Consider the following 19,190-nt stretch of genomic DNA (forward strand, 5'->3'; position numbering starts at 1 on the left):
TTCCAGTCCTTCCAGCCTGGGGCTCTGAGACAACCCTACTGAAGATCCCCAGAGCACTAGACCAGAAGATCCTGCCCCTCTTGACGTCCTGATTTTGGGGACAAAAATGTTGGAGGGTATGACCTGGTTGTGGAAGAGATTGCTTTGTTACCATCTTTCCTTTGCATACACATGTATATAGCAATCACAGGTACACAAAAGACATGAGTCTGGATCTTCAGTCTGAAATTGGAGTATGCTACAACATAATTGAACGGGACACGGGTGGTGCTGTGGTCTAAACCACTGAGCCTCTTGGGCTTGCCAGTCAGAAGGTCAGTGGTTCAAATCCCCGTGACAGGGTGAGCTCTCGTTGTTCGGTCCCAACTCCTGCCAGCTTAGCAGTTCGAAAGCACGCCAAAAAAATAATAATAATCCAAGTAGATAAATAGGTACCACTCCAGCGGGAAGGTAAATGGCATTTCCGTGCGCTGCTCTGGTTTCGCCAAAAGCGGCTCAGTCATGCTGGCCACATGACCCGGAAAAACTGTCTGCAGACAAATGCCGGCTCCCTCGGCCAGTAAAGCGAGATGAGCGCCGCAACCCCAGAGTCGTCTGCAACTGGACTTAACTATCAGGGGTCCTTTACCTTTACCTTTTTACAACACAATAGGTCTCATAGATTGGCAAGAAAATAAAGGGACAGTAGACCAAGGTCTATTATACTTTAATACACAGTTTATTATAGAGATATGTAAAGAAAAAACATGCAGAATTTCGAATTGCCCAGAAGCAACTGGGTTAAAACCACAGGGCCTTGGCAGACCAAACAGGATTCCTGCTCCACTGCCCAAGCTTGCTCCAGGCAGCAGAATGAGGTTGCAGCCTGGACCTGAAGCCAGTGCTGCCATTCTGTCTCCTGGGATGCATGCACACATTAGCGTGTTAGCGGCTGGGGCAATGGAGCCTTCAAATTGGGATTGGAGGTGATAAGGTGCAGTGTCTTTTCACTAGGCTCTTCTGGGTGACCTGGCTCTTCATTGTTTTGATTAGCTGATAAATTAATCTGGCCATGTGATTGTTCTATTTTTAAAAATCGGGTCACTTTAGGAAGAAGGTGCAGGAAGGGAAACTAGATTCCAGCTTACGCTCCTTTGGGGGTAATTTGGGGCTTCAAAGGCCTGCAGCTCAAGGCTGTAGGGTCTGGGGGCAGGATAAGGACTGCCTCTGTGGCCAACTTGCCACATCCCCCTATAGTTTTCGGGCTCTAATGGGTGGTGATGCAAGAAGGCCTTCATACTCATTTTTAGGATGTGGCTTGACCTAGCAGGGGATTAGTTGACTTTCTAGCTGCAGACTTTTCTGATTTATAATTGGTTCCTGTACCTATAATTTCCCTCTGCATACTTGGTTTAGCATTCAGTCAAGTGGCCCTTATTCAACCCAGCAATATGAGCCCATGTCTTTATTTCAGCCCTGTGCAACAAAAGAACAGCAAGAGGGAAACAACTGTCCAAGTTCTCCCTTTTCCCTGCACACTGCAAGTGCAAAGAGAGAAAGTGGTGGTCAGTTTTGTGCTTCATAATAGGCAAAGCCATCTTGCATATTTATATCTGTGAATCAGTGGCCAAAAAGGGTTATTGGTGGAAGCTCGTGCTATCTGCAATCACCTTGCAAAAAGCACAGTGTTAAAACTCTGCAATGGGGTTTTTTTAGCACTGGATAAGTGTATCAGTAGGCCCCATTTTGTCATTCATAGTTGGTCAAGGAAATGCTATGGAGATGTTGCCTTGCATGCATGTTTCTCCTCTTGAGCAGGGAATGCCTTCCCTCATTTCGCCTATGAAATTTCATTCTAAGGGATTATTCTTTTTGATTTGAATGTAACTGCATTTCAGTCGCCTTTGTTGTTTTCACTGGGAGCAATTAGGATTTCCCATCATCTCAGTGGTGCTGTTTTCTTCTTTTGCTTGGCCCTCTGATGAACGGAAAGCCTAACAGGCGATTTGATTAAGAGTAAGTGATGAAAGCAGGCAGCTTACAAGCACTCAGGAAAACTCTGTGATGGTTTGGGAATCTTAAAGAACAATATGCTAAATAAAATTAACCCTTACCATGAAGTCCACTGATAGTTTCAGTTTTGATCATCTTCTTTTCTAGGTACGAAATGAGTGCTCAAAGTTTGTTTCTTCTTCGTTACATTATTTGAAAGACACACAACGAAATAGTGTGCATCGTAACTATCAACACAGCTAGATATGTGTTATGCCAGAAAGACTGTTAATAAATGTTTCATGTTTCCTAAGAAAATCAGTAGTTTTAAAAGTTAATTTCTTGTCTCCTTCTGCCCGCCCTCTCACTTTATGTAAGTTCACCTACAGCTAGATAGGAAGGAGCCTTTCCAATATATCAAACTGTGCCCACGTTGATTACTCATCATTTAAGCATTACAACAGCCATGTGGGAGCTGCTTTTGGAAAGGCAGCTGCAGTTTGGGTAGCATGGTACCGTTGTCTTCACTTTTTAATAGCTTTTTAATAGCTATGTTGTGAACTGCCCTGTGATCTTCAGATGAAGGGAGGTACATAAACTAAATAAATTAAATAATAATAAACAAATTAATAATAAAGGTTATTTTCTGATGCTCCTGCTGTCTGAACTGTGCAATGGGCCTTTTCAGTGGTGGCTCCTTGCTTGTGCAATATACTTTCCAGGGGAGCCCACATGGCACCTTCTCTATCAAATCTCTCTTCCTTTTATGTGTCAGGGATGTGGCTGAATCGAACGCCTGGGAAGAGTCAGACTCTGGAGATGAAGGAATGCCAGCACAGAGGGAGCCAGAGTCTGAAGATGAGGGAAAGCAGTCACAGACAGAGCAGGAGTGGGTTAGTTCGACCCACCTTCATCAAGAGTTCCCAGACTCCGATAGAGCAGCAGACTCAGATAGCTCACAGGCAGAGGGAGTGGAGGAGATAGATGGCATTGAGGGGGTTGCTATGCAACCAGGAGGGAGGCAGCATTTAGAGAGCTTTTGAGTGCGGGGGAGGGGGAATACACCCACCTATTCCTCTAACCAAAAGAGCTGAAAGGGTTAAAATGCAACGGAAGTACAAGACAGTAAGGACTGGACTTTGGCGCCCTTTGTGCTGCGAAAGGGGCGGAGACTCAGAGTGACCAACTTGTAGCTAAGAGCAGCAGGTTCAGAGCCGGTTCCTGGATATTAATTGTAAATAAATGTACCATAAAACTGCCAGAGACTCATTAATTCTTATCGGAGCTTGCTTGCTTGCTTGCCTGAGATCATTACATTATACTTCAGAAGTTGTCCTGGATATTTTCACCCAAGGATGTTCTATGAATAGTAGAAAAAAGAAAGCTGTATGTGCTTTCTTTGAGGCAGGGGTGGGACACCTTTAAAGGGGTGGCCCTTTAGACTCTAGCTCCCAACAGCCCCTGCCGCTATGGCTTATGATCAGGGATCATCAGATATAGTCCATCAGCAACTTCTGGAGGGTGCAGGTTCCCCGTCCCAGCATTAAGGAATCTTTAGAGTTGGATGTGCTTATGTCAGATGTAATTTGTTACTTGTTTGGCATTAGATAAGAAAAGAAACACCAGTATTTTGTTTCATTGTTTACAACAGAAAGGCAGCAACGAAGCAAATGGAAAATTGTTGCAAATGAGTTCATATATGTTTTCATTAATTTTTCTTTGGAAAGCACTTGATCCTATATTTTATTAGCAAAAAGTCTGTTCTTCCTGAATATTGATGATGATGATGTTTAAGGTTCTGGGGCAGCTTACAACAACATAAGTAATGAATGAACCTGGAACACAGAAAAAATCTGCTTGTTCCATTTTTAAGCTAAGTTTAGTCAACAACAAAATGTTTTACAGGAAGTTGGATCCAAGAAGGTACAAATGTTTTCTTTCTTCCTTTCACTGTTTATATAATTTTATTGCTATAATACCATCTTAATGAATTTGTTTTTCTCAGAATTTTATCTGGTTTATGAATTTTACCATGAAGCCCATTTCACTATGCAATTTATACAAATTTGTAACGACTCATTTGAGGGACATTGGCTGTGGATTTCAATTCATCATGGATCAGTAGCACAGTAATTACACAGTAATTATCAAAGAACTTATGTGCAAATTGCCATAGTGGCAGGAACATAGGCACAGCATGAGAAAGGTAAATTACTTTTGTGTAACATCTCATTCACAAAAGACTTTTTATTTTCAGATATAATCCATAGACAATGCAGGAACATTTGTCATGGAAAATATATTATCTGAAAGACAAAATTATTTTCGATCATGTTTTAAATGGTACCAATCACAGCTCCAACTCAGGATTTAATTCTACTCCAAAATTTAGGGGAGTCGATCAGTTTTTAAAGCTAATGATACATACACTGTAAAATTGTATGTCATATACTAAGTTGTATCCATGAAATGGGGACTGGTAGCAGTGGTTTGACTACCATGTATGGCATGGGGTTCTGTGAATGATATTGTACTTGATAAGAACCTTGGGTTGGCACCTAGAATGCCTGGAATAAGGAGTGCCAACTTGAATATGCAACCCTAACCTACCTACCAGTCTTCCCTCACTCAAGACAAAATACCTTAGGAATGAAGGAAGATGATGTAGGAGGTGGTGGACACTCGTATCAATGTGTGAAAAGTTGTTTTTTTAAGAGATACTCCAGTTATGCATCAGATTCAGCCAATGTGGGGGCCCTCCTCCTCAGCAGCAAATGATTCAATGAGTTGCTTCCCTGCTGGGAGATCATGGGACTTGTAGTCAAGTCCCATTCGTTCATTGGGAAGATGCACTCTGTGTATCAGTTCCCCTAGACGAGGAGGGTGTTGCTGTTTTCTGTTGGGGAAGAAGGAAGAACAGGAAGTGCTTGACGTGGCCTGGATATGGCAGTGGGCGTTCCCACTGATCCACCACAGACCTGGGACGTTACTTCCTGTGGTTGTAAGGAAAGTGAAAGCGTATCTGATATATCTCATCTGCAATTGTATAATCCCTCCCCCATGACTTTGTTCACTTATAAATACCAAATGGCCTTGGTTTCTATTGAATATGCAATCACTTCAGAGAAGAATAAGCTCATAATATTCTGTCCTGTCAGGAAATCCTTTAGATCTGTTTGTTTGGTTAAAAAGAAAAAAGAAAACAGCCCCACTTACATATCCTAAACTGAATTCCCATGGTTTGGTTCAGTGAACTAAAGAAACCTTTTTCAGCAAATGTATTCCAGATTCCTTTGCAAATGTAAAGGGGAAGGCCAAGTGCTATATATTGAAATGTGAGGGAAATTTAGATACTTCTGTTTGCCCCAAGGCCATTCCATTAAGCTTTAAAAGCTTTGCATCAAATAGGCTACACACGGGGTTTTTTTATCATCCACATAACTTTTTTTAAAAAAAAAATAATGCAGTAGTTCTGATCAAATTTTTGCTCTTTAAGCTGAAGCAGAAGTGACTCATATTCCTATCTGAAAAACAAGGAACGGAATTATTCAAGAAAGTGACTCGGTGAAGACCAGCCCTTTAACCCATGGCTAAACTGAGATTGAAAAGAGGTGAGGCAAGGCCAACCATTTTATCACTGGGTATCTATGACACTACTGTGCATTTCACGACTATCTTGTGTTATTCAAGATCACCATAAATGACTAGTTATTAGAACAGGCAACCTTTTCTTTATAAATAAATATAATCATGAATACAATAGATAAATACAATGGTAAATACAATAGACAGATACAATGATAGAGACACTGTACAAGCAGTTTTCCCTGACTTCCCTAAGATAAGAAATAAATGAGATAGATCCCCAGTATCCATTGGTCAACCTACTAATATCTGAAAAGTGTTACCATTTATACACCTCTTCGCTAAAGATTCATCTATTAAAATCCTTTTTATTAAAAAGTTAGGTGCTCTTTGTCAAGCCTGTACAATTAATATGCTAAGATTTTCTTAATTATGTGATAGTAAGGTTGAAACAAAATAAATAGAATCAATCCAATTAGTAAAGACAAATGACTGAAAAGTAGTAATGGTTTTCCCCCCAAAATCAGTTTGGTGATCTTCATAGCCATTTCCAGAAGCAAATGGCTATGCAGTTTTTAACAGTCTATATGCAATTAGGATATGTATGGCTTGGCAAGAAGAAAACAGTGGTGTTCCTATTCATGTGGTCATAGATAGGAAACATGGTGCACAGAGGAGAGGGGTAGGGTCTGGAGGGCTATGGATCATACCTTTCTGATCCATCATCCACCTTACAGGTATTTGGTGGTCAAGCTACTGAGTCATTTCCCCTGACTCATCAGATGCTTTCAAATTGTGCAGCTATGCGTTTGCTTTTGGGAGGGGAGAGTTAGGGTTACAATTGTAGGACAGCTTACAGCATTTGTACACACACACACACACACACACACACACACTAATATAGAGCAGGGTTTCTCAAACTTGGGTCTCCAGCTGTTTTTGGACTGCAACTCCCATCATCCCTAGCTACCAGGACCACTGGTCAGGGATGATGGGAACTGTAGTTCAAAAGCAGCTTGAGACCCAAGCAAGTAGAGAGAAGCAGCAATTAAAACCAAGCATAAAAGCATCAGCTGTAAACAAAAACAACAGCATGACAGAACAGAGGGGTCTTTGACAGCCAGCAACAAACGGTGCAGGAGTGAAACAAGCATACTTCATAGGAGTTCCATCTACTGACTAATACAGTGGTGCCTCGCAAGACGAAATTAATTCGTTCCGCGAGTTTTGTCGTCTTGCGATTTTTTTCGTCTTGTGAAGCACGGTGTCGGAAAAGTTTTGGAAAAGCTTCAAAAATCACCAAAGTCTTCAAAAACCTCAAAAAAGGTTAATACAGTCACAACTGTATTAACGGTGTTAAGAAAAAGGAAACAAACTTGCAAGACGTTTCCGTCTTGCGAAGCAAGCCCATAAGGAAAATCGTCTTGCGAAGCAGCTCAAAAAACAAAAAACCCTTTCGTCTTGCGAGTTTTCCGTCTTGCGAGGCATTCGTCTTGCGAGGTAGCACTGTATAGTTAATGTAAAAGAAGAGAAACAGAACGATGACTGCTTTGCTCAGAAATAGTGTTTGTACTGTAGCTTGAAAGTACAAGATTCATATTGGTATTTAATGGAGTTCATATTTGTTTATTGTGTTGATATGTATGTATATGGGCAAAGTTGGTATGAAATTCGTAGTAAAGGGTTAATTTATGTATATTAATAATTTTAACTAGTATCAGCCATCTTTTCATATGTGATGTCTTTATTATACACCTTTGAATCTATATTAGACTAACGCAAAGTCAAGAGTTGCCCCAGAGTGGAGGAGCAGGAAGTCTCAGTGCACAGTACTCAAGGTGTACAAGTTGTTTTGGCATCTGAGGCCATTTGCTGCCACTTCACAACAACCAGATTAGTGACCTGAAGCATCTACTTCATTCTGCAGATAGGTAGGACTAGTTCTCATAAATAAAAATGATTGTTAAAAAACCCAAGCATAACAGCAGAACTTATGCTGTTACCATTTCAAGCTAGAAATCTGTAGAAGACAAAACTATGCTGATTTATTGAACACTTCAGACATACATTTTTAAATAACGGGGGAGAGAAGGGTGGACAGCAACCTGGTTTTTACAGTAACTGAGAAACATGTAACCTAAAAACATCTAATTTGAAAGGAGTGCTGATTAATTTGTGTTCCAAGATGAAGGGGTTTTGTGCAGAAGGCATCCCTGTAGCAAGCAATGAATGTGTCGCAATTCTAATTTATATGTTTGCCTTCCTAAAATCTTGAGTTATTCCCCTACATAACTAGTTATGCAGATTTGGAAAATGACCTCTGAGAACAAGGCTGTATAATTATTGGAGTAGTGCTAATCAGATGGATTTTTAAGAGCAAAACCGCAAACAATTTTTCCTATGTCTTACATTATTCATGGACTTTCTATTTATACATATTAATGAAAGAATAAGCTTTAACGAGCAGTGAGTACTTTGTCACTTTCTTTTTGTTCTGTCCTGAACAGCTGTAAAAATAACACCTAAGCCAGCTGTTTCCTCTGACTATTCTAAGATTAGAAATAAGGATTTTAATGCACATACTGCTTACGCTTGGGAATAAGTACTTTGGCACATCTTACACATGAATGTGGTTATAGCAGCACTACAGATTCTATTAATGCTTCCTAAATGCTTATTGAATACTTTTCTCTATTTGACATAGAAATGTACTGTAGAGACAACAGGCTGTAGTTCTGGATTAAGCGAGATGCTTAAATATATATATAACAGCACATTCATTTTCTTTACAAGGAATTATCACAGCATGACTTCACCTTTACATAACAATAAAATAATTGCCTTCCTATGTCTGACCGAAGGTACATGTAGACCTGGATTTTTTTAACAGTGGCTACCCTGATACCCCAAGGAAGTTCGTAAACTGGATCAAAAAGTTTACAAAGTGTTGTTTTAAAAATAAGATGTATGCTCTAGGATTCCCAGAGTCCGCTCCAGTCAGTCTATTTTATCATAGACTTGTTGAGTTGAAAGGGACCCCTGCATTACAGTGTTTTCGAAGCGATTATCTTTTCTCTTTGTTCACTTTCATTGTTCATAGTCTTGTCCCTCTTCTGCTTTCATGGAATCGGTCATCCTGAATCATTCTGGGATCACATCTGTTTACTTCCTAGTAAGGCCAATTGGGAATAAGAAGAATGACACAGGGAGAACTCTTTCACCAATTCATACAGCCAAGTAATAATTGAAAATATCACATAGAAATTTTGAATCTACTCACAGTTTTCTGTTCCTCTTGTGTTTTGTGGCTTTAAACAAGCATCTTAGGAGTTTGTATTTCTTAGCTTCATTGCCATGGTCAAATAAAAGAGGTGGGTGATATTGCTAGGCACGAACTATTCACTTGGATTGTTCATTATCTATTTTTGTTGTTCAGCTGACAGTATGTAAGAATGACTGTGTGTTGCATTTGATCCAGACCATCTCTTCTATTTGTGGAAAGGCTCCTTGTTTGCAGGTAGGGTTACAATAAAGTGGGCTTCTCCACCAACAGAAAAGGAGAGGTGATTTTCATGGATTTCCTGTTGTTTAGAAGCAGTTTGTCAGTCCCCCCTACAATGCTGAAGGGCCTATATAATGCCAACAGCCAACAAACTCCCTGTAATGATTTTGGTTATTTAGAGCTAGTTGTACAGCTCACCATGTCCATTGTTTAAAAAACATTTAAAATATTTTTTTTAAATATTAAGACATCTGTGCATTTAGTAGCACAGAAGCAATATTTTTCTAATTCTACAATGAAATAAAACCAGTCATTTCCTCCCATTTTTATTTGAGTGTGCATGTTGTAAAAGCATTATCCTTCAAGGAATCTCCCTTGCAGCTTTTTGCAAATGACAGATTTCTCCTGCAAGTTAGAATGGTCTGTATTTCAAAGATAATGTGTATATTCTGATGCAAAAGCTATCCTGGTAATTGATGAGTAAACTGCAGCATAAAATGTGACACAAATGGGCAGCTGAAATTAATGTAATAGTATTTCAAGGGAATCCAACTTTATGCTAACTAATAATACACACTAAATGACCATTTTCTTTCACTTGGATGTTACTTCTTCAGCTCTTTTCCAACTAATTTTGGCTGCCAGTCCACTACCTGAATTTGTTTGCGGACAGTCCTACGAAAACAATTGTGTGTCCATAAGCTGCCAGTTATGAATTCATGGAGTTTTTTACTATACGTTCTCCACATCTATTGCAGCACTGAGGGAGGAGCTATTTGTAGGAGACTTATTTCAGATTGAAAAAAGGAAACCATAGTTTTGCAGAAAGATCTCAATCTCAGTCCTGCCCTGCACTTACCTTGCACACTGGGAACTGACCTTCTGCAGTGGGGACCTCTGTTGGCATGTTGGTGGTGGTGATGTAACAGTGGGGTGGAGCTCACACAGTGAAATCGCATGATGAGGAATGCTTGGAGGTTATAGGCTTTTAAAGCAGTTTATGCTTCATTTTCCCTGATGATAAGGGGGAAAGGGTGTCACATGGAAAAATCCAGTTCAGTTCTGTGAAGAGATTGGCTGTGCGTACGATGCCTCTGAAAAAACCAGGTCATGCTGTGATATGTAATTGAGATTAGTTGAATTTTAGTCCTGTGCTTGCCTGTTTCCACTGTAAAACCAATAACAGAGCTGTAACGTTTTCTAATCTAGCCCTTGTCTTTCCTATAGTCTTCTCCTGAGGGGTTGTTTTTCTAGCAGAATCATCAGGGGGAACTTCTAAAAATACACACACAGTCCAGCCGACAGCAGTTAGTAGCTGTAGCCAGGCTGAGGAACAATCTTCATAAAAATGTCTACAGTTCTGCTTATAAGCAGCATTTTGTCTGCAGTGAGTGATGACAGGACCATTCTGCATGTTGTCACCACGCATGTAACTCTTGCTATGAATATAAACCAGTTGAGACATTCACAGAAGATAAAAAAAAGACTGAACAAATCCTCCGGCATCCTGCAGTAGATGATCAAAACACTCAGACCTACCAGCATGTACGAAATAGTCTTTATTGGACATGATGTGCTTACTAATTTTTTAATTGTTATCGATCACATAATCTTTCCTGTTTGTCCTTTCATTAAGCCCTTCTTTAAAAATAGTAACACAGCTGTGCAAGTTACTCGAGCTACAATCAATTCATTTATATTGTTGAGCACCACCCCAGTCTCTGAGTGGTGCAAGATTCCAGGAATTTCAGGTGCTTACCCAGGGTTTGTGTTTATTTGGGAATGAAATACAATGGAGTCTGTTCTATCTTTATGATATATGGTTTATTTACAAATATATACAACCTGAGCCTATGGACTCACAGCATTAACACCCCCAAAGGGCCTTGCTTCAGATGTGGATTCAGACAGAAATTAATCATGGCTCTGTCTGTCTGTCTGTCTGTCTGTCTTGATTCCCAACTTGCTTCTTTGCTTCATGCTCACATCGCTCCAAACTCTGCCTTCAACTCTGCCTTTGTCCTTCTAATAGCTGTGAGTAGAGAGAGGACCTCCCCACCGATTTACCATCTTGCACAGAGCCACTTCTTTTGTTCCTCTGAATGGATCACCAGATTACCAGGAAACTAGCTTGGCTATTCCAAGAATTAGGAGGAAGGCAGGCATTCAGCCTGCCCCCCCCTAAAAAAAACCTCATGACAGTATCATTGTCTGCTAGCATTGATCTAATTGCTACAGCTTTAGAATGTTGACTTAAGGAACTACATATTGTTGAAGTTTCAGAGATGGGCAATTTTCTGATACTTTCCAACTTTTACAACAGTAAATCCTATAATCGACTCGCAGGTTTGACCTGTGTATAGGGTTAGATGAGGCAGTTGCTTCAGGTGGTATATTCAGGGGCATAGCTAGCTGCTCTGGCACCCAGAGTGGCGGGGACGGGGCAAGCCGTCCACAGGGGCACCATGGCAATCTGCCCAGGGGGGTGCTGCAGCGAGCTGCCCATGGAGTCCGCCTGGTGGACGCAAGCCCCACACTGCCGTTTCGGGCAGCGCAGGCCCCCGAGCCACTGTGTCACTCCCAAGAGAGACGCATGGCTTGGGCACACTGCAGGCCAGGCACTGCGGTAAGTGCCGCCCCCGCGGTATGCCATTTTGTCACCCCTTCAGGAATGACACCCGGGGCAGGCCACACACCCCTTCCTACGCCCCTGGGTATATTCTTAAGGAGGTGTCATATGTCATAGCTTTGCCTTTTGCTTCATTTTGTGTGAAAAAGAAAAGCAGGGGAATATGTCGTATATTATGTTGTTGCAATATAGGACCGACATCACCCTACCCAACGCAAGACTTGCAGTTCAGAATTTGAATGGCATTGTAAGGCAATGTTGCACTTCAACTCCGGTCTGCCTTTGCATTTTGGGCCAGGTTCCACAGTGCTGCGGATGCAAGTTATCAAGAGTACGCAATGAGAAGTTGGGAGCATGGAGTACAAATATTTGGGCTACCAATTCTTTCTGTTCTACTGCAGGGGTATTGGGTCACAGTGCTGACAAAAGGACATGTTTTTGGAGCCCATACTAGCTCACTGCTGCTCAGTTCCCTTGAGGTTCTTGAATAGGCTGTTATGTGAAAGTTGATGGTTGCCTGATGCAAAATGTTAAAACTGTTAACAGTATTCTCTTTACTTCACTCAGATGATGTGACTTTTTCTATATGATAATTGGCTGCATACTTTCCATCTTCTTGAGTGGTCTGAGAAAATGTTATTAAGTGGGATGCAGTTTAACCTTCCCACAGTGTGTGCTACAAAACTCCCCCCCCCCCCCAAGAATAGGAAATTTGTGATATGATTGCTGTATGATTACCTATGTTTCTCAAAATGGATAAAAGCAGAATCCTTGGGCGGGGGTTGTTGGTTTTTTTTTAAAAGATTACTTTGAGAAGAGAAAACAAGGCTGCTTGTACCCACAACCTGCCCCATTCACTTTGCTGAAGAGGCCAATCCATGAGAAAGGAGTGGTGAAGTTGTTTCCGTATGCTGCAGTTTTTAAGAACCCACCATATCTGTGCTTTTAAATATTTTCCTCAGTGCAAAAATCCATTTCCTAAAAGGGTGGGAGATTTGTAACTCCTGTTAAAGGAAAATCAGACCCTCTTGGGCTCGTGGAAGGAGTTTGAGGGTTCTTTGATCCTGTCATTAGTGTGCATTTATTGATAAGAAGATTTCAAATAAGTAGCTGAGTTGGTGTACAAGAGTTTTGAAAATGCTTAAATCTGAAGAAGGAGGTTTTTTCCCTGGCTTGACTCCAGACTCCGTCATGCTTAGACTGAACCCATTGAAATGATAGGTTTTAAGTTAAGTTAGTACTCATGACTAATTTAAATTCCATAGATTTCAGTGGGTCTACTATAAGCATGATGATAAGTCTCAGCCAACCTTGTTTCTTTTGAAAGAAGCTTGGTCTCTGTTTTAATAGAATAAAGTAGTATGGATCTAAGAATCAAGTTTGAGAAGATAAAACATTTCCTTTCAAAATCATCGTCCTCTGTCTCGTTAGGTAATAAGGGATGGCAGAATGGTATGAACAAAGTGAAACATCATCTGTGCATGGGGGATTTCTAACCCCTCCATCTGATGGCAGCCCCTCTATTCCATGTAGATTATAGGGCTTCTAGAGTGGGATACTCCCACCAGAAGAACCATGCGCATGATTTGGGGGGAAGGACCACAGGATTTGGGGGAAGGGATGTAGCTCAATGGTAAATGCCTCATGCTTTACATGCAAAAGGTCCCAGCTTCAATCCCTGGTGTCCATGCGGGGCAAAAAAGATTCCTGCCTGGAGAGCTACTGCTTGTCAATGTTGACAACTCTGAGCTAATTGGAGCAGTCGTCTGACTTGGTATAAGAGAGCTTCCTTTGTTTCAATGCTGAAGCTTTCCAACATACACATTGCTTTCTCTGGATCCCCGGCAGCGGTGGTGGTGTTGGGGAGGAATGTGTTTCCCATTCTTTATGGCATAGTAAAAGTTGCCATGATGTGCAAAACTTGTTTTAATTTATTCATTTCATTTGGCTAAAAACAGCCAATGGCCTTGTAGTACTGCTGTATTGTGGAAAAAAGAAAGAGCAAAATGGCTACTGCTCTGGATTTTCACTGGGATATATCATGTTAGGATAAATAGCGAGGAAAGATTTCTGAAGATGTCTACCACTTCTGCTTCCCCCATACAGTGTCTTTTGATATACTACCCTAAGGGCATGTGTGAGGGAAAATCATTACAAGGAGGCATGGATGGCTGTAATGGGGCAGTTAAAAATTAATTATGTTTCCCATTAAAAATCGGATAGAAGCCTTAACACATGACAGATTAGACATCATGACTGTTATGAACAACCTTTTGTTCTACTGCTGGTTTTCCTGAAGGAGAAAAATGCAGTGCCTTATGTTCACATAATAGTGATATAAAAATACCACCATTTCTTTGTCTGAGCATCATTCTTTTATTTGAAATATGTTGAATCTAGGAGCTTCTTATTACAGTTGCATGAATTCAGAAAGCTGGGCATGTTGTGTATGTTTGTGGTTTGTGGAAACTATTTCCCATAGATGACATAATCAAAAACTAAACATTTGTTTCTGAAACACCCAATGGAGTAATTGGTGAGGAAGCAGAATCCAGTATCTAGGTGTTTACTCATTCTAAACATCTCTACAGAATCTGAAGCCTAGTCAGTCTATCTGTGGCCCTTTTGGCACATTACCGGTATATTAACTTTGGAATCTGTTTCCTAAAGCTATTGATTTATCAGTGGTTAATTAAAATCATCATTTTGTATTCTGTTTCATAACAATATTTTAGGTCTATTCCTCTCACAAATTATACAAAGCAACAATATTTACTGAGTGTAGTAATGATATTTATATTGAGAATGTCTATATCCATCAACAGCCTTATGTTCATAAAAGAAATCAGTTTGAAAAGTTTGTTTAGCTGAGATAATTGTGAAACATTTGCTTAAAAGCCAGAAACTTCATAGAGTTTATCAGGGTGTGGTTTATAGGCCTGGTTTTAAGGAAATAATGAAAGGTTTCCATTTTAAAGAGCCTTCTCTGAAAGCATCTCTCCTGGAAGGAGCACCATGTATTCTGTGCTCCGATTGCTTGGCCCCATAAAGAACACGGCAGCTTCATTTTGAACCAACGTGAACTTCCAAACTGTCTTTAACAGCAGCCTCATGTGGAACATGTTACAGTAATCTTAATCAGTCTTAATCTGTTACAGTAATCTTAATCTGGCTGTATGAAGCCAGAGCACACGAATAACCATGGTCAGGTCTGCTTTCGCGACATAGGGTCCCAGGTGGCAAATGAATCTGATAAAAGGAACTCCTGCAAATGGATGCCAGCTATCATAGGTTGATCCAGATCCAGGAAGACCCCCCCAAACTGCTAACTCGGGGGACTGTCATCCCATCCAGGACTGATCACATACCTCCATCTAGATAAACTGGTTTCCTCACCCACAATGTCGTCATTTTATCCAGATTAAGATTTGGCTTCTTTGCCATCATCCGAGAGGTGAGGAGAGCAAATGTTGGGGATAACTGTATGGCAGAACCCTCAAACTGGTAGCGTTTGATTGATGCAGCACTTGAGGTTTTCTATTTGTGAACAGAATTATTTGAAAGAGGCCTCTGAGAATTCAGCCTACTCACTAGTAATGTGAAGGAAGGGAAATGTTATGTGAGGAAGGGAAAGAGAGTCCCATTTCTTGATCCTGAAGAGCAGATGTCTGCAGAAAATTCAACCCCTACCCTGAATTCATTGGACTTCAGTTGCATCCTGCATGTCCGTTCATTCAGTATCAACTCCTTGTTTCATGTAATAGCCCAGGATGCTTTTGTGCATGTAGCTTTCGCGTGCTGCAGCACTGCATCATGCTATGTGGTATTACCGTATTTTTTGCTCTATAAGGCGCACCTAGTTTTTGGAGGAGGAAAACAAGAAAAAAAATATTCTGAATCTCAGAACCCAGAACAGCAAGAGGGATCACTGTGCAGTGAAAGCAGCAATCCCTCTTGCTGTTCTGGCTTCTGGGATAGCTGTGCAGCCTGTATTCGCTCCATAAGACACACACACATTTCCCCTTACTTTTTAGGAGGGAAAAAGTGAGTCTTATAGAGCAAAAAATACGGTAATTGTTCTCTTGCACGTATGTCCTGTTCACAAGACTTCAGATGTTTAGCTGTGAACAGGTTAAAACACCCATAAACTGATGTGCGGAAAGCACGACAAATTTCAGGAAAGCTGCTAGAATTTCTATATCAAGACTTGGCAAGAATGGAAACTCTGCATCAATCTTGATGATTCCTCAAAGGCTATGAGCTGTGACTTAGTCACATGGGTGTGAATGCACAGAGGCCTCTTTTCAACGATCCCATTTGCAGGTAAAAGCAAGCAATTTCTTTTCCTGGACAACCTTTAGAAACTGATTTTGTGGAAATTTTATTCTGAGATATATATAGATTATTATGGCAAGCAGAATTGCCACCGTAAATATTGTAAGAATGATGTTTGCTGTATTAAATGGACCCTATAGCTTCTATAAAGTGACCAAATGGGAGGGGGAGGAAGATTAACTTTTTCAGTGTCGGAATGACATGTTATCACAGAACAGCAAGAGAGAAAATTTATGTCATCATCACCACTGAATAATGCTTTTTAAAATAAAGATAACCACAATTCCTTGGGAACTATGGATGTATTGAAAGTGTTGTGTACATTTCTTGGAGCCCTAAATCAAATGTATGTACCATACATTTAAAGTACTCTTATACCACGGTACCCACGACCCACCCCCATGAATCCTGGGAAATGTAGTTCATTTAAGTGTGCTGAGAGTTGTTAGGAGGCTCCTCAAAAAGCTACAATTCCCAGCACTTTTAACAAACCCAACGAAAGTTCCTTTCTACTCCATGCTGGTTATTTGGATTCCTTCTGGCAACAGAATAGTTTTTCTTCCTGTGCTAATTTCACCTCTCTCTTTTTTTGGCTTTAACAGGGAATTATTATTTTTTGTAAAACGCTTTTCCTAATAAGCTTCATCTTCACTGCTTAAAATATTTCACCCTCCTAATAAATCATTGTCCCATGTTCTTTGCAACCACTAACCCTATTAGGTTTTTACTAGGACCTGGTTCAAATATATTATTTATCATTTTTAGGTTGCATTAGTTCCCATGTAGAGCTAGTCACATTAACTGCAGTGTGAAGGAAGCAGTTCTGACATGGAGAAAGTATGCTCACAGAGACAGCTTCCTGTGGGCAATTAAAGGGGTTTTTTTTTGGGGGGGGGGGTAATCTCACCCACCACGCACTTGCAAAATTGCAGTTCAGTGTTTAGGATGAACACATGCCATGCATGTTCATGCCAGGCCAGATTATTTAATCCACAGCCATACTCTGAGAGTTGCTTTTGAGCATATTTGAACCAGACCAAACATTCCTTGACTCACCCTGCTCTCCCATTCCACATGGGGTTTGTCCCAGGTTGCGTTAAGCCAGTGCCACATCCACAGGACAGAAGGAGGGGGACGCGGCAGGGGTACTTTCACTGTGCCTGTTTCCAGACCCAGGCCAGTCTCAATAACATCACATGATAACAGTATGGTTGGTTAATTATACAGCAGACCCTGTGCTATTTCTGCCTCTTGTGCCTCGTCCTGTTCTAGGGATTTCTGCTGGCTGCTTGCTGTTTGGAAAGGCGCACTGGAGCACTGATTTCTAGCAGGGCTTCCTGCTCTACCTCCACCCCCATCCAACCCCTAATCAAGCATGGTGGATCCAGGTTTGGATTGCTCTGTAAATGTGATAGGACTGCAGCAACAGGCAATTATGAACATCTTCAAGTTACTGTACTTTCATTTCTCTAATGGATACTAATCTCTGTGCTGGATCTGCTGCATTCACTACCACACTTGATGTACAATTTCAGCTTCTGGCAGCCATCATCACTTCCGCGAACGCATGTTGTTGGTGTGCCACAGGGGAGAAATAAAACTCCTGGTACTTGTAACTTTTGTCTTGATTTGCAGGGATATTTCTTCTCCTGAGATGTAGAAGAATTCCTCCCTACCAGTATTTATACATAATTCCAATATGTGCAAAGGGTTAGGTTAACTCCCCAAGAAAGCTAATGTGTTCTAAGTGTGAGTGAAAATTTAATGCTCCTTACTTCTTTTACCGTATAATAGAGTGATGCTTGAATTCTGATCTGAAGTAATGCCATGGCGTTTCAAGTCAGCATAAGAGCAACTACGAGCTGTCTGAGCAAAAGGGAGGGAGAATTAATACTGTGGCTTCAATCCTTGGATATGATTGACAGTATATGATACGAAATAATAGCCTTTCAAAGGCCATGCATTTTAGCTTCTCAAAGGAATTGTGAAGTTACTGCATAGCAGGTCAAGGTCTTCAAGTAGCATAATTATCAGAGAAGTGCCAATCCAAAATCGTTTTCCATTTTAAAAAATGTGCTAATTTATAGGTGAAGTTGATGGTGGCTTTTCTTCTTCTTTTTTGAGAGCTGAAAGAATGTATTTTACAAAAAAAAAGTGCTTAGAATATAATGATACACAATTTTGACATGTTTTTCATTTCAAATACAGCAGCATTTTAAAGAAATGGTCATTTGAATTTAATTCTTTGAGTTGTGTATTAGCCTGGTTTTGATTTGCGTATGCTGTGTCAGGCAGAGAGTGACAAAAATATAGATGGAAATGAAAAGTGAAAAATGGTATGTTACAATCCATTGGATACTTACTTAAAAGTAACTTGCACTAAATCAGTGTGACAATTCCAAAGAAAAGTGTTTGTGGACAATTGGACTTTGGTGTGAAAATACTGCTTCTAGTTTGAAATACCGCTACTGGTTTGTACCTTATCTATATTTATAAATCTGATATGATTTGTTTGTTGGCCATTAATAAAAGTCAATGGGTGGAATGCAATGTAGTGCAAGGAAGTGTCCCCTTGAACACACAGGGCTTTTGTTTTGTTTTCTCCCCTGAAACTGCCCCAAAATCTGCTCCAGAGGGTTGGGGGACCCTGTGGAGCGATTTTGTTGTGGGGCTGCAAGGGGGAAGGAAAGAAGTTGACATTCTGCTATGCAAGCAGATTTCCATTCTACAGGGACGGTGGACATTATTGAATGCCACCAATTAAATGAAATTAAAGCTGGCCTGTATTGAGAAAACCTTAAATTAATGCCTTGTTTCATGACTCGCTGAGCTGCTGTGAACCTTATTTTAAACTTTCCTTTCAAATTTACTAAACCAAAATGTATGTCACCATTTTTGTCCATTTGATGCATTAAAAAAAATCCTTGATTAAAAGAAATCACTGAAAGGTATTTTGGACCTTTGTATGGACATATGCATTTTTTTAAAACCCCAATAAAATTTTTAAAATCCGTTGTGTGAGCAGATAATTACATCTGTATTCACATTAAAAGATGGATATTAAGGTGTATTTTGTATGCTGCTTTCAGTCACCTACCAGACAACTTTATCAGAGAACTTCAAGGGTAGGTCAGCAAAGGCAGTTTGGCTGTAGTTTGTCTCTCAGAG

At 40.5% G+C, this 19,190-nt stretch overlaps 1 protein-coding gene across 2 annotated transcripts in view; it reads left to right on the forward strand.

The window, feature by feature from the left end:
* NEGR1 (neuronal growth regulator 1) overlaps positions 1 to 19,190 on the forward strand; it is a 452,691-nt gene that overhangs the window by 375,041 nt on the left and 58,460 nt on the right. The gene's annotated exons all lie outside the window — the stretch shown is intronic.

The sequence above is a fragment of the Podarcis muralis genome, chromosome 5 (assembly GCF_964188315.1).
Source record: "Podarcis muralis chromosome 5, rPodMur119.hap1.1, whole genome shotgun sequence".
In the NCBI taxonomy this organism is placed as follows: domain Eukaryota; kingdom Metazoa; phylum Chordata; class Lepidosauria; order Squamata; family Lacertidae; genus Podarcis; species Podarcis muralis.